Source organism: Meriones unguiculatus, chromosome 1, assembly GCF_030254825.1.
Source record: "Meriones unguiculatus strain TT.TT164.6M chromosome 1, Bangor_MerUng_6.1, whole genome shotgun sequence".
NCBI lineage: Eukaryota > Metazoa > Chordata > Mammalia > Rodentia > Muridae > Meriones > Meriones unguiculatus.
In genome coordinates, this window is record NC_083349.1 from 191,600,595 (window position 1) to 191,615,073 (window position 14,479).

At 36.2% G+C, this 14,479-nt stretch overlaps 1 protein-coding gene across 3 annotated transcripts in view; it reads right to left on the reverse strand.

The window, feature by feature from the left end:
• Peak1 (pseudopodium enriched atypical kinase 1) overlaps nt 1–14,479 on the reverse strand; it is a 239,720-nt gene that overhangs the window by 101,448 nt on the left and 123,793 nt on the right. Inside the window, exon 4 of one of the 3 annotated variants that reach the window (XM_060374279.1) lies at nt 9,525–9,669. The exons of the other annotated variants lie outside the window; for them this stretch is intronic. The gene's annotated coding sequence lies outside the window, so the exon portion shown is untranslated. The remainder of the gene's footprint in view (nt 1–9,524; nt 9,670–14,479) is intronic. 3 annotated transcript variants of the gene reach the window in all.

The following is a 14,479-nucleotide window of genomic DNA, read 5'->3' on the forward strand; positions in this document are numbered from 1 at the left end:
AGGGTCCAGAAATAGATCTATACAAATACAGCCAACTCATCATTGACAAAGAAGCAAAGGTAATACAACAGAGAAAGTATATTGTTCAACAAATGGTGCTGGAATAACTGTGCGTTCTCATGCAAAAAAAAAAAAAAAAAAAAAGACACAGACTTACATAACCTTCAGAAAAATTAACCCTAAAGGACTCAGAGATCTTAATGTAAAATGCAAAACTATGAAAACACCTACACAATAACAGGAGAAAAATCTAGTTAGCCCTAAGTTTAATGATGACTTAAATATAACCCGAAAGCATGGACCATGAAACAAAGACCTGACAAACTGGGCTCAGTACACGAACAACAGAGAAAGATATCATGAAGAGAATTAAAACATAAGCCGCATTCTGGTAGACAATATTTCCAAAAGACACACAAAAGGGCTATTACCCAACGTTTATAAAGAACTCTTACCTCTCAATCATCATCATCATCATCATCATCATCATCCAATTTAAAAATGGGCAATGGTTTTGAAGAGATAAGAATACACGGTTGGGTGAGTACGCATATAAAAGTGTTATGCTGCTTAGTGTAAAACACTAACATAGCATCACATAGTTATTAAGCTAGCTAACGCCCAACATACTGACAAAGCCAAACACTAGGCAAGGATGGGAAACAATAGAACAGCAGCCACTTTGAAAGACAGACTATTAATTAAAGAAACATAATATTATCATATAGCTTATTAATCTTTGATATTTACTCAATGAAGTTGAAAGCTCAGGTTTAAATAAACTGAACATTAATGATTATGGTAGCTATATTCCAAACTGCCTAACCTTAAAGTGGCCAAGATGTCATTTCGTAGGTCAATAAATGAATGCATCATTACACCCACTTTCTAAGTCCATTTGTTATTGCTATAACAGAATATTCAAGACTGGATAATTTATATATGTATATAAGGAAGTTTGTCTATCCAGCTCCAAGTTCTGGAGACAGAAGTTCAGGGTCAGCGGCTACATCTGGTGAGAGCTCTACACTGCTTCATAACATAGCAGATACAACATTTTGCAGGAAGAATGCATGAAAGAGCTTCAAGCACAAGACAGGGAGGGAACAAAAGCACTGACTCATGCATAACAACATGCTTGAGAATTAATCCACTCTCAGAAGAATAACATTAATCCCTCTTAATGATACTACTTTTGGACACCCATAATGGCAACCAGTTTTCAACATGGGCTTTGGAAGAAACAAAACCACATTCAAATCACAGCATCCATGTAATGTAATACTAACAGCAAATATAATTAAATAAGAAAGCAAAGAAATGGATGAAATTTAGATATATACTGTAAAACTGAAGAAGCCAATCTCACAGGGCCATAGACTATGATTCCATCTCTATAGCATTATATAATATGCAAAATTATGGAGAAAATAAAAAAAGATCAGTGAAAGAAGAATTGAAAGATAGAGTGGAAGCCAATTTTACTACTCTGTATTTATTAAGATCTATATGTAGTATAGAATAAATTATGAACTGGGTGACAAGGTATCATTGCTGGTTCACTGACACATAAATGGATCACACTAGTGTGCAGAATGCTGATTATCCAGGTGACAGTATGCGTGTGTCAAGGGGGTTTGGTGGCACACAGAAAAATCTCTGTATCTTCAACTTTGCAATAACTGAAAGCTCTCTAAGAAATAAAGTTCGTGTAGTTGTATTGCAACCCCCTCCTCCCAAGGTTCAGGGATCAAGAAATAAGAGGTGGAAAGACTGTAAAATCCAGAGGCAAAGACGACTTCAGTAAGAGTGCTTTCTGGACACAACAGAGGGATTGTACAGGTGAGCTGACAGCAGCCATGTCCGCATGCATAGCACCTCTATGACCTCAGGGAGGAATGCACACCATTAGCAGAGGAGCTGCTGGTGACTGAAGATCGCCCATTTTCTAAGTAAGGGGGACGGAGATTCTTCCGTCAGGGATGCAGGCTCTGAGAGGCTACTCAGATTCTAGTGGACACACATTATATTCATGTATAAAATTCTCAGTCAATAAAGAAAAAAAAATCCCAGCACCTATTTAAAACAAAATAACAAATACAACGGACTCTGAAACAGTCAAAGCCTAGTATATTAAAATAGTTTTGGTCAGATAGAAGAATTTGATTGTGAAAACTAATTGGTCGAAACAAAAGAAATGACCTTTAAAAAGGCATGAAAATTATTAAAATTAGACATATTGTTGACCTCCTGCATTACTACTTTGTACAGAGATACAAAGCACACACGTCATCACCTGGGCGTGGCAGCTCACTCCTATAATTCTATCGAGTGAGCCAGATGATGAATTCCAGGAGAGTCAAGGATACAGTGTGAGATTCTGTATCAAAAAACAAACCAAACAAACAAAATCTAGATTATCTAAAATTTCATTTTTAACTATTATTCCTTCTGAAGGGCAATATTTTACTATTTTGAAAACAATTTAATCAATTAATTCATTCATTAATTTCAAGGTATGTATGCCTCCCACCATTTTTGAAAATAAGAATGAACAGTTTACAGGCTTGTAAGGAGGTTTATATTTCAAACTCAACTACTTATTGGCTTAATAAAAAGGCAAGAAATAAGTATTGAAAAAAGATTAAAAAAAAACAATAGGAAAATAAATCAAAACCAGTTCTAAAAAAAGAACATACAGGCTAAGGTCATACTTTAAATATCTTTTTAATGTGACATTAAATTGTTCATGACACACAGATAAAAAAAGAGTGCAAGATTTCCTTATACCTCAATCTACTAGGTGTAGAGGTTTTTCAATGTACCCAACTGAAGTCCTGACACTAGATGTATTTTGTCCTAAGCATATTTTTCACTCTTGAGGAAAAGACACCTTTCATAACAGAAAGTATGAAATAACTAACAGATGGTGAGGGCACTGAGTCAAGTTGAGTTTGAGTTGAATTCAAAGTCTGATTGTCTGGAGACACGGAGGCAATATGCAGATGTCAGTATCGAATGTCTAACACGGGTGGGAATGTTACAGAAGTGGGATCTACTAGAAAGTTTTCTGGGACCTAAAAGATACCCTCCAGTCAACTAGTTTCAAACTCTGGCACATCCTTGATCTCCATACAGGCTGCCAATGACTAGTCCTTCTTTTATAAAATGGTGAAAGGATAAAAACACAATATTGGCTACTTTTTTCCTTCACCCAGCATGGTAGGTAGGACAGCCTTCTCAGAGATGCCCACACCCTAAACCCAGGGCATAAGAAATCATCACCTTCTACAGATGTTTTTCCTTTAGAGCCTTGAAACGACACAACCCTACTAACCTTTATTCTAGCCCACTGGGACTTGACTTGATTTCTGATGTCTATGACTACAAGATAATCTGCCTGTCCATGGTAATCTGCTAGGCAGCAATAAGAAACTAAAAATGCACAGACTCTATCTCCATCTCCACTTGGGTACTCGCTCTGCCAACTGGTTCCTCATTCTGTTGTTTGTATCTCTATTGTTTTCTCATAGAACAAATAAAGATTACCAATGGAAATTTAAGTGACACTGAATAAGTTACAGAGTGGCAGTTACCCTTAATACATATTTCTTATTTTATACTGTGGCAATATAATGCAATTATTTTTCAAAACCTACATTTAAGTTAGATTTTACACTCAAAAGAAATACTCAGTAATACATCTACCATTAAAGTTACAGGTAACAGACTGATGTAGAAGGCAGTGGTTTGGTCTCGTAGACTATAAGACTAAAGTTGCCTTAGGTCTTAATGTTCCAAAGGAAAGACGCACTACATGTGTAATTATTTTAAAACTTATGCTAGTCTACCATGTCATGATTTTGCATTGATTCTATCCCTAGATTACATTTTTTTTTTTTAAATCTTCTAGGAGAAGGTGCCTTTAAACTGTGGCAAGATGGAGACACACAGGCAATTAAGGGACAGGGAAGGGAAGGGAGCACCTGATATCCTAGGATCATGTTTGACCAGCTGAAAAGATGACTGTGGACAAGGGACAAAGTCAGAACTTCTGTAAAAATTGTCTGCATTGAGACAATGCTTCCTTTTCCGAGAGCTATGTCAACAACTGTTAAAACAGTTAACGAACTATGCTTAATGACATACAGCATGTGACCTCTGAGTCTAACCTCACCAGCACCCCTCTCTCAACACTGCACCAAAATGATGCACCCCATAAATCATATCACAGGTTCTTCTACAAAAGGAAATTCTTTAAGACAAGAGAAATAAGTAATAGCAGCTTGTACTTTTTTCTATAATTTAAGACTTGGCTTTTCGCTTTCAACCCAGTTATAAATTACATCCTTTGAGCAATGTAATTTCAAAACCACAGAATCACATACACATGCATGATTCCTGAGAAGTCCTCTTGGCAGTACACTAACTTACTTTTACTCAACAATCTTCAACTTTGCATCACAAGGGCTGACTCTTGAGATTCCTTCCGCCAAAGTAGTCACTATACCTATGTCAAGATCTCTATGGTGGAGGACTCCCCAGGCTAGACCCAACCATGTTGCCGTGTCTTCCCCTGCCTGTGACACAAGCCAAACATGTTGGTGACCAAAAGTAATAAAGCTCAAAATAAAAAGGCAAATCACTATCACTTGACTTCTTACTTTTAGTAATAAGAAAGAATAAAAAAGTGAAATGGTTTGGTTAGGCATCAAAATGTATATATAGTTCATGTTACTTTCAGGCTTTCTATCTTCAGTGAGATTTATAAAAGATCATGCAGGTGAGCTGTAGCTGGCTTGTCACTTGTTTCCCATTTAAATATTGTCTAGAGCTGTTTATATGAAAAAAGGTCAGACTCAATGCTGAACAGATTGTGCAGGGCATGAGAGTTCTAACATGTTTTTAAACTACTAGTTCACTGACCCTACTATTATAACATGTTTTCCAAGGCATGTATGTTTAGTTCATCTTAAAACTTATTAAAATAATATAAAAATAATTTATCTAGTTGTATTAAAATTTTTTATTAGTATTTACTCTGTTCTTCATCTTTGCAGAATGATATACCTTTAGGAGGGGAAAGGGATTCAGACAAGGTCTCACTGTAGCCTTGGCAGGCCTGATGCTTGTTAAGTAATTCAGGCTGGCCTCGATCTACTAAGCACAAGTATTACAGGAGTGTATCATCACCCCCAGGCGGGGCTAAGATATTTTCCATAAGACATGTATTTTCTTATGATCAGGTGTGAAGAACTAATAATTATTAGCTGTGAAGATATCATATATAAAGTAAAATATATAATTAAAAAGATAAATGTATGAAGAGAGATTTCTTACTTTCGTGTCACAGATAAAGAGATCAGCCATGTGAACACTCTCTAAGGCTGCATTATCTCAGCTGGCACTCCAGCCCCAGATTCTCATTCCCCAAAGTTCTCTTTGCATTATTTTTCCACTTTATAATTTCTTCAAATTTCTTTTGTATAGAATTGTAGGTTCTAGATGAACTACTCTTCAAATCGTCTGGATTCAAAGCTTCTTTTGGAAAAACAATGAAAAATTGATCTTAGTTACAGACACATTTTTTTGTGGGATGCTGAATGGGCCAAAGTGGAACCAAAAGATAAACCACGCTGCTAAAACTTTAAAATAATGTCAACTCTGTTACTTTGTAATTTTGTCTCTTCTGGATTCAACAACAGAGTATACATATACATTCAGAGAGACTCCTGAAATGACTTAACTGTAAAATTGAGTCAATCCCCCTTATTCTAAGCCAGGCTATCCAACCTGTGCAATGTGACCCATGATTGCCATGAATATGGCCTGCCACAAAACTGTAAACTTACTTAAAACATCATGAATTTTTAAAAAATGTGTGTGTGTCTTTTGTGTGTAACTTAATTGTGTGGCTCTCTAGGAGAAAGTCTGTATATGATAATGCTGTGCTGCAATATCACACAAATAGACATATATGTACTCTTGCATATGTGGCTTCTCTTTGTAGCTTCCAGTACATTATTTTCCAAGTGCATACAGTTGAGCTGGCACCATCACACACTACATGGGATTATGGTGATTTGGCAATTCAAACATTATCAATAATGTTTTAATTTATCACTGTAAACAATAGGCATTTTTATTTAGAAGAGAAATATTCTTATTTGACTATTAAGGGTACGGTACACCTTGGCTGTATCGCAAGCATGGGCAACCATGCTTTACAATTGTTTCTGCACTTCGTGCGGCACTGGCAACTATGTGGAGGGGCCCAACATTTGCTACTTGCTATCAATTAATTTTCACAATAATCACATATAAATTATTATGTTTTTAATCCTATCACAGCCTCTCCAACACTGTAAGAGGAAACAGAACATCAAAAGAAAAATTAGAAACGATGAAAGAATGCTCAACGAAAAGAAGACAGAAGACTACTTAGGAAGGCACTCTGTTTCATTTGTAGGGAATTTGTTCAAGTCCTCAGACAAAACATGCTAACAAATTTAGTGTGTATCAAGGGCTGCATCAGAAGTACACAAGAGTAGGGAGAACTGAAAAAAGTCTTCAATAAAATGCTTTTTTTTTTTTTCAAATGTTATACTGAACCAGACTCTATAGCTCAGTGGCAGCATGTTTAAAGGAAAATAACTAGAATCACTTACTGATGGTGAGCTTATTAAGATTATATATGAAGAGCATGGTTTAATTATATGATCTAAAAAAAAAAACCCCAAAAAACAAAAAACCACACATTTCTAAAGTCAGTTTGTCTCCACAGCCTGTGGCCAGGTGAACTGAAGAAATTAGAAAACCAAACAAAGAAGTTTAGCTAGTATAAAGGAGCAAAACATGTTTAAATGATTTTCTTTGTTCATTGGTATCATTACTGTTGGTGCTTTAGCAGTAAAAGAGACTTATAAGATTAGTAAAGACAATGTAATTTCTGTCAAAAATCTCATGTTTAATGAAGTAGTATTACACAGTACATTAAGAAAATTTATGCACAGAAGCATTAAAAATGGATGACATCATGTAACTTATCAGAGACTGAATTTCATAAGAGCCAAGAGACTAAATTATTGCTAATTCCAGGAATGCCTTAAAAATGTTAACTTTGACTATGGCTACATTTACTTTATGAAAAATGGCGGAATCAATAACAAACAATGACAAGAATTTATGAGTTATGACATATTACCAAATACATATATGTATGTATATTTCCAGGACTTGATGGTTAAAACTACCTTAAAAATTTAGGACTTTCAGTGAATTTAAGTACTCATTTAAATGAATAAATGGTCTCTAAGGTGAAAACCAACTGATCAACATAATGTTTCAAGTCATAGCAGTATTTAAAAAAACAAACAACTGAAATTATGGCAGGCTGAAATCAAGGTAAGTAATTTTGTGTGTTTTGACATGTGAATTAAATGTGTTCCTGTGAATAACAAAAATCATAAGCATTGCCCTTTGATTTGATACAAAAATTTCAGATTTTTTTTTTATCTGAGATAACAGACTTCAAAATTCCTGTGAAAATAATGAGTATTTTGGTGTAATTCTGACTCCAGTTTCAGTTACCTGTCAATTTTCTGGCAAATGCAGGGGGCTGCACTCTGGCATTCACCTTAAAAGCTAAAATGATACGCTCAGGATGCGAGGCTAAGCACTGCACTCAGGGTCAGCCGCTTTGGACCCAGAGAAGAGCATGTCTGATTGCATGCGGGTTGATGCCCCAGGTCCCGCCTCTGAGAAAAAGGTATCAGACGGGTCTGATGCTCTTTGGGTGGATGACACCTAAATGAACATCGGTACAAAGTCCCAATTTATTTCTAATATCAGAGATCAGACCTCTACTCTTGCCTGATGCGTCTAAAACAAAAAGGGGGAACTGTAGAGAGCTGCGGAATGCTGTGCCTTAAAGAAGGAGCTGGTTTCTGCCTTCCACCTTCCCGATGGTGAGTGCTCTCTGTCACGAACAACTCCACATTTGGCTAAGGCTGAGGATCTGGCTTGCTTCCATGTATGTGGACCTATCTGCATTGCCCCCGTGGCACGCCTGGGTTGGCTACCCAGAGGCTATTTAAGCTGTGGGCTGGCTTTCCCCGGGGTCCAAGGATTGTTCAAGGTTCCTGAATAAACTGCATTGAAAAAACAAACAAACAAACAAACAAACAAAAAAATAAATAAAAAATCAATCCCCAAAAAAAAAAAAAAATCTGGTAATATCTTCACTACACTTTCATAGGTTTCATCTTTCCAGGGACAGATAGCCTCACTTCACAATCACCTTATGCACGACACCACAGCCAGCGAACACCTACATCACGAGCAATGATTTTAAAGAGTGAGGCACACCCATAGTAAACTGGGAACCCAAATGTCTGATGAACGCCTTCTGAACTCTCTGAGAACTACGACTTACTTCCATTAAGCCTGATGCTGATTGATCCGTTAGTTTCTTAAATACAATACTAAATATCTGACTGATTTCATATGGCCTTATTAAACTTTTATAATATAAATACTTTTAAAATGAAGTTTTATTACTATGATATGTTCATGTTCATTTTTTAAGTGATCACAAACTTAGGATCTGTTTAACAATTTTAAAGGGCTCTAAAAGTGGGCACCATATAATTAAATTAACATATGAGGATGTTTTTGCTTATCTGTCATGAAACTTATGCACACAACTTTTTGTTTTCCTCATGAGCATTAATTAGTTTGTGTTTTGTTAGCCAAAGAAAACTGTTTGCCTAATGTGGTTCAGAGGAAAAAAGCAGGCCGTCCCTGCTCTAAACACAGCATGCTCTCATCCAGCAGAGGCTGAGCTGGGGACAGCTTACGTATGTTTTTTTCTCTAACCTGAACACTAGCAAAAAGACCAACTACATGCAACAAATCAGGGCAAGGTTAACTTTAAAATCCCTGTGAGAAGTAATTCATCAATTCAGACTTAATACCACAAACTTATCATTTTAATATTTATGTGTATGTGTGTGTTCATGAATACCTTGGCTTTTGTGTGACAGTCAGAGGACAATGTGTGGGAGGCAGTTCTGTGTGTCCATTGTATGAGTTCTAGAAATAGAACTCAGGTCACCGGTTTTGGCTACAAGCAACTTACCTGCTGAGGCTGGCTTTCGATAGATAGTTTATGTAAGGAAGAGTTAATTAGAGAATGTTTTGAACTCTTCTCAAATCTGAGTTATTACCCAAAAGGTCTCTAGAGAAAGATCCACATAATATTTTCTAGAGTTCAGTACCAGAAAAAAAAAATCCAGGAGTTTTGGAGGGGGGAGTGTATATGTGTGTGTTTGAATCTATAAAGGAAATGTGTAGAGAGAAAATTCCTTATATTTAATATATTTTGATAGTGGTACATTATCATTCATTAAAGAAATGGAATGAACTAGAATCTTAGCAAGTACAGTGGAGTTTTATCATATACATTTGATCAAGTGAAGGTAATATGAGGGCTAGGGAAAAGACCAAGTTGATAAATAAAATACCTGCTATGCAAGCATGAGGAGCTGCGTTCAGATCTCCAGCACCCATGTGAAATATCCAGTACAGGTGCCGGGGGTGGCAAAGACAGAAGGATCCCAGGAGCATATAGACCAGCCAACTGGTGAGCTTTGGGTTCAGTGACAGATGCTGTTTTAAACAAAAAATAGACAGAGATACAGGATGTTGATGCTAACCTGTAGCTTCCACAAACCCTCTCCGCTGCTTCGGACAAAACCACAACAAGCTTTGGGGAAACCAAGGTAAAATAAGTGTCCTACCCTGAAAAAAATGAGACTAAAGGGAAACAGAAGTACACAAATGACAAAACAGAGGAAATGATGATATTTTTAGAACAGTGTTCAGAGAAATGAAACTTTACTTTTAGCAGAAAGAATAAAGGTAGGTTTATTCCATGAATGCCAGCAACTATTTAAGGCTATTAGCACGCTCCCATATTTTTAAGATTAAGCTTTGATATTTAGAATTAATGATCTACTTTAGTTTTTGTTGACTGTGAGGTAAAAGGAAAGGTTGTGGCTCACACAGGTAATTGTTCCAGCACCTTTGCTGAGAAGATGAGCCTTTCCCAGTGACCGGCTGTGCATGCTTGTTTAGGAAATGAATAACTGACCATGCACGGCTGCACCTAGTTCTAGATCCTACCTCTGTTTCTTTTCTAAGAATCTATTTCTTTTCTTTACATCCTGTGACCTAACTGGATTGCTCTGGCCTTCTAGTGTTAAAACAGAATGGGCGGGTCCTCCAGCTTTGTACAGGGCACTATTGCTTAGCTTTTCTAGTCCTGCATTTCTTTACAGATTTTACAATCTGCTTACTAATTCAGCCATTACACTGAAATTTTCCTCTTATGTAACACAGGCATTTAAAGACACAACTTCTTTTAAATTAAAACTTTTGTACATTCTACTAATTTTGGTATATTCTTCTGTTTTCATTATCAGTTTACAATATTTTAATTACCCTGTGATTTTTCCTTTCCTGACAATGTATACTTTTCAAATATCTTCTTGCTATTGAACTCTAATTTCACTGGGGACAGAAAATAAACTTTAAGGGTCTACCCTTCTGAAATCTGAGACTTGGTTTTGGATAGACCATACTCTGATAAGTACACCATGCACACACAGAGAGAATGCGCACTGTGTCACTACCTGCTGTAACGTTAAGTGAGCTGCTGAAATACTGTTCTCATGATCATATAGCTGTTTGGTTGGGAAAAGGATGCTAAAATCAAGTATGATTATAAGTCTCTTTTGCTCTTTAATTCTGTCAATTTTTGCTGCATGCATTTTGAAGCAGTTATTATGTTACTGAGAACATATACATTTGTTATTTTAGGCTCCAGTTGAATTCAAATTTAAGTTTTATTGGATTTCTCTTCTTTTAATATTTTAAAAGTGTGTATGTGTGTCTGTGTAATGTGTAACTCAATGCAGGTGGCAGAGGCCAGAGGCATTGGCTCCTCCTGGAGCTGCAGTACAGGTGGTTATGAGCTGCCTCATGTAGGTGCTGGGAGCTGAACGAAGGTCTCTACATGAGAAGTATGAACTTGTAACCGCTGAGCCAACTCTCCAGTCCTTGTTCATTGGATTTTTGTGTTATATTTTACATTCTTTACATAAGTTGTTTGTAGGGATTACAGACTATATCCTTAAGCTTTCTAAGTCCATTGTACTTAAGAATAGATTACTTCCCCTAAAATATATGTATGTAATTACACAGGGTCATATGACTCCCCCACATAGCATAAATCTCACAATGGTTTAAAAATTAGACAGATCATCAAGAAATTAAAAGAAGGGTTTAAAAAGGTCTTGCCTTTCTTCCAGATATCCAGTATTTTTATGTTCCTCATTCAAAATTCAAGTTTCTATCTAGAATTATTTATCTTCATCTTGGATAAATTCTTTTAACATTTTTGCAGGATGGAGACCTGATGCGGGTCTCGTAGTACTGGATTTTCCTGACTTTGCTTGATCTGAAAATCTTTACTTTGCTCTTATTCTTGAATACTCCCACTGGCTATAGAGTTCTACACTAATTATTTTTCTTTAGTGGTTTAAGAATGCTGTTCTCCTCTCTTCTATTCTTAAAGGATTTCTGATTAGAACAAAAGCCAAACATTCACTAAGCAGTTCCTGTATATGTAACATGCTATTTTTCTCTTGTTGCATTCAATATTTGCTGTCCTTTTGGTTCTCAGCACTTGACTATGATACAGCTCATGTATGGACCCCTTTTGTGTATTTGGCTTGGCTTAATTAGCATTTTGTAGTTGTAAATTGTTATCTTTCATCAGATGTATGAGTTTCAGCCATTAGTCATTTAACTCTTTTTGTTCCAGTCCCTTCCTCCTTTTATTGATATCCAATTCCAATGTACATTTGGTCACTGAAAGCCATCTGACTGACTTTTAAGGGCTTGTGTATTTCCCCTTGCCTTGAAGTTTTATTTTTCCTGTTTTTACTTAGATAATTTGAAATCTTTTCTTTTTCCTTTGCTGTTGCTATTCAGCTGGTAAACCCACCCAAATAAATTTTCATTTCAGAATTAGTATTTTTCTGTTCTAGTATGTGCACTTGGATTTTTATTTATTTATTTATTTTTCCCTGTTGAGATTTTCATGGACTGAAACATTTGCTGTTGTTGTTTTACTGTGCTGACAATGACTTTAATAGCTATGCTAAAATGCTGGTTTAATTCCAACATCTGGCTCATTTGGGGGTTGGAACCAACTGATCATCTTTCAACAGCTCCATTCCCTCAGTTCTTTGCATGTCAAGTATTTCTGAATCTTATACTGAGCTTCCTGATTCTGTCACTTTTCTCTATTGAGAAGTTTTCTTTGTTTCAGCAGATGACTATAACTCTCACTGCAAATGTTTCTTTTTCCTCACGTAGCAGATGTTTTGCTTAAAGCCAGGAGATCTGACTCTACTCTGAGTTTGTAAGGTTCAAGACTCAGTCAATAATGTAGGTAGAAAATGAAAATAAAAATAAGCTTTGGTTAATTTTCTTTCTGGGTGCATTTCCTCAGACACCATAATTTTCAAGTTGCTCCCTTTTGGTTCACAAAACCAGAAAGGCTACAGGCTTTAACATGGTCCACTGCTATCCACTCAGCACCCCACAATTTGCAGGTGGTCTGTGGCGCCAAGAGAATATGAGGTGCCAAGGATATAGAAATGTAGGATGTTCAAGGTTATTCAAGCAGAGACCTAAAGGTGAAGAATCACATGAACATGATGTGGGAAATAATGCTGTAATACAAGAGCAGGATTAAGTTATCTGAATTGTTGAATGTCAACTAGGTCTAGGAACATGGTCAATCAAATATGTATTTTAGGCAGAAGGGTAATATAATTTTATCTATTATTTTAGATTAGATTAATATATATGTATGATATAAATGAACTGCAATATGGAAAATGACTGTATTTAGGAGATTAATAGGAAGGAAGTTTTAAAATTGCAGATGGAAGGTAATAAAATCTTAATTAGGCCACTGGCAGAAAGATAGAAAATAATGGAAATGAGATGATTCAGCAAATGACTGAATGATAGTCCTGAAATTCTTCAATAATCTCTCAAGAGAAGATTAAACTTTGCTATTACTATATAGGGAGTATACCCATTGCTTGTTTAAATAATGGGGACTACTTTAAAAACAAGCCAGTACAAAAATTTTCTTTGTAAGCCAGAGTCTTTGGTCAGTGAAAATTACAGACTGTGGTTATAAGGGTTTGGTATCAGATAAATCCTCTTTAATATGTGACAGACCTATATATGATGGACCTATATAGAGCAAATTAAAATTGATCTCTTTCCCCAAATTTTCTTCCCAGTAGAAGGTAAAGTTGCAATTAAGTAAGCCAATTACAGGGTTGTCTGTGTTCCAATTATACCAATGTCCATATATACTTAAGAGTTTGGACTATGAAGACTGGAAAAGAACTAAAATCCTTTTTTCATTGTGATCCTATGAAAGTGAAGATGGCTTTCACACTATCATCACCACAAAAAAAACCCCCAGTATTTAGCATGTATAAGATGCTCATTATCTTCAGAGCACACTACCTTCATTAACTAATTAAAAAAACACTAAACTGATTGTCTTAGAATTTGACACATTTATCAGCCGGGAATTCTTTCATTATTACAACTGTTGAATCTCTCTTAATTACTGTTTCTTACATATTGTGAATATAGGTATCGACATTCCCTCTTCCACAAAAAGAATGAATGCATTCCAAGAGGCTAACGATTTAAATATGACAAAAGTAAAATATGATTGGATTTTTTTATTAGGAGGGCAAGGCTCTGGGTTTAGTTCTCACTATTACCACCACCACAGCACCACCCCAAAAGGCTGCAATGCTGTTGATTATCACTTAGAATATCTTACTCAATAGAGGATACAGCCCATTGCTTCTGTATGATGGGAGCTGACAAATATATGAGAAATTCATCAAAGCATCTCAGCAAAAGCCTTTCTAAAACCCCACAGAAGTCAAGACAAGAGGGAGAGTCTGTCAGCTGCCGAGTGCCCCAGCACTGCAACAACGAAGTCCACATTTAACAGCTGGCCAGGCTGAATCTCTTTCCACACACTTCTAAGTCTACAAAACCAATCAGGTTGTCGGTAGACAGGTTATGTCTTTTTTTTTTTCTCTCCAGGAATGCTATGCTATGGCAATACGTATCAAAATAGCCACCCCTGATATGAGATAGAAACAAAAGCAAATGAAGCACACTGAAAGTCTCCGTGCATTTTGATGCTGCAATTAATGTCTAGGCATTTAAATTAGAAGGCAATGATCTGCTCAAAGATCAACCCGCATGTATACACAAGTGTCTCCTGGTGTTCCTACAGTGCTACTTATACCAGGGAAATGAGAAAGATGTGTCCTATAACAGGAACTGGTGACTTAAGATG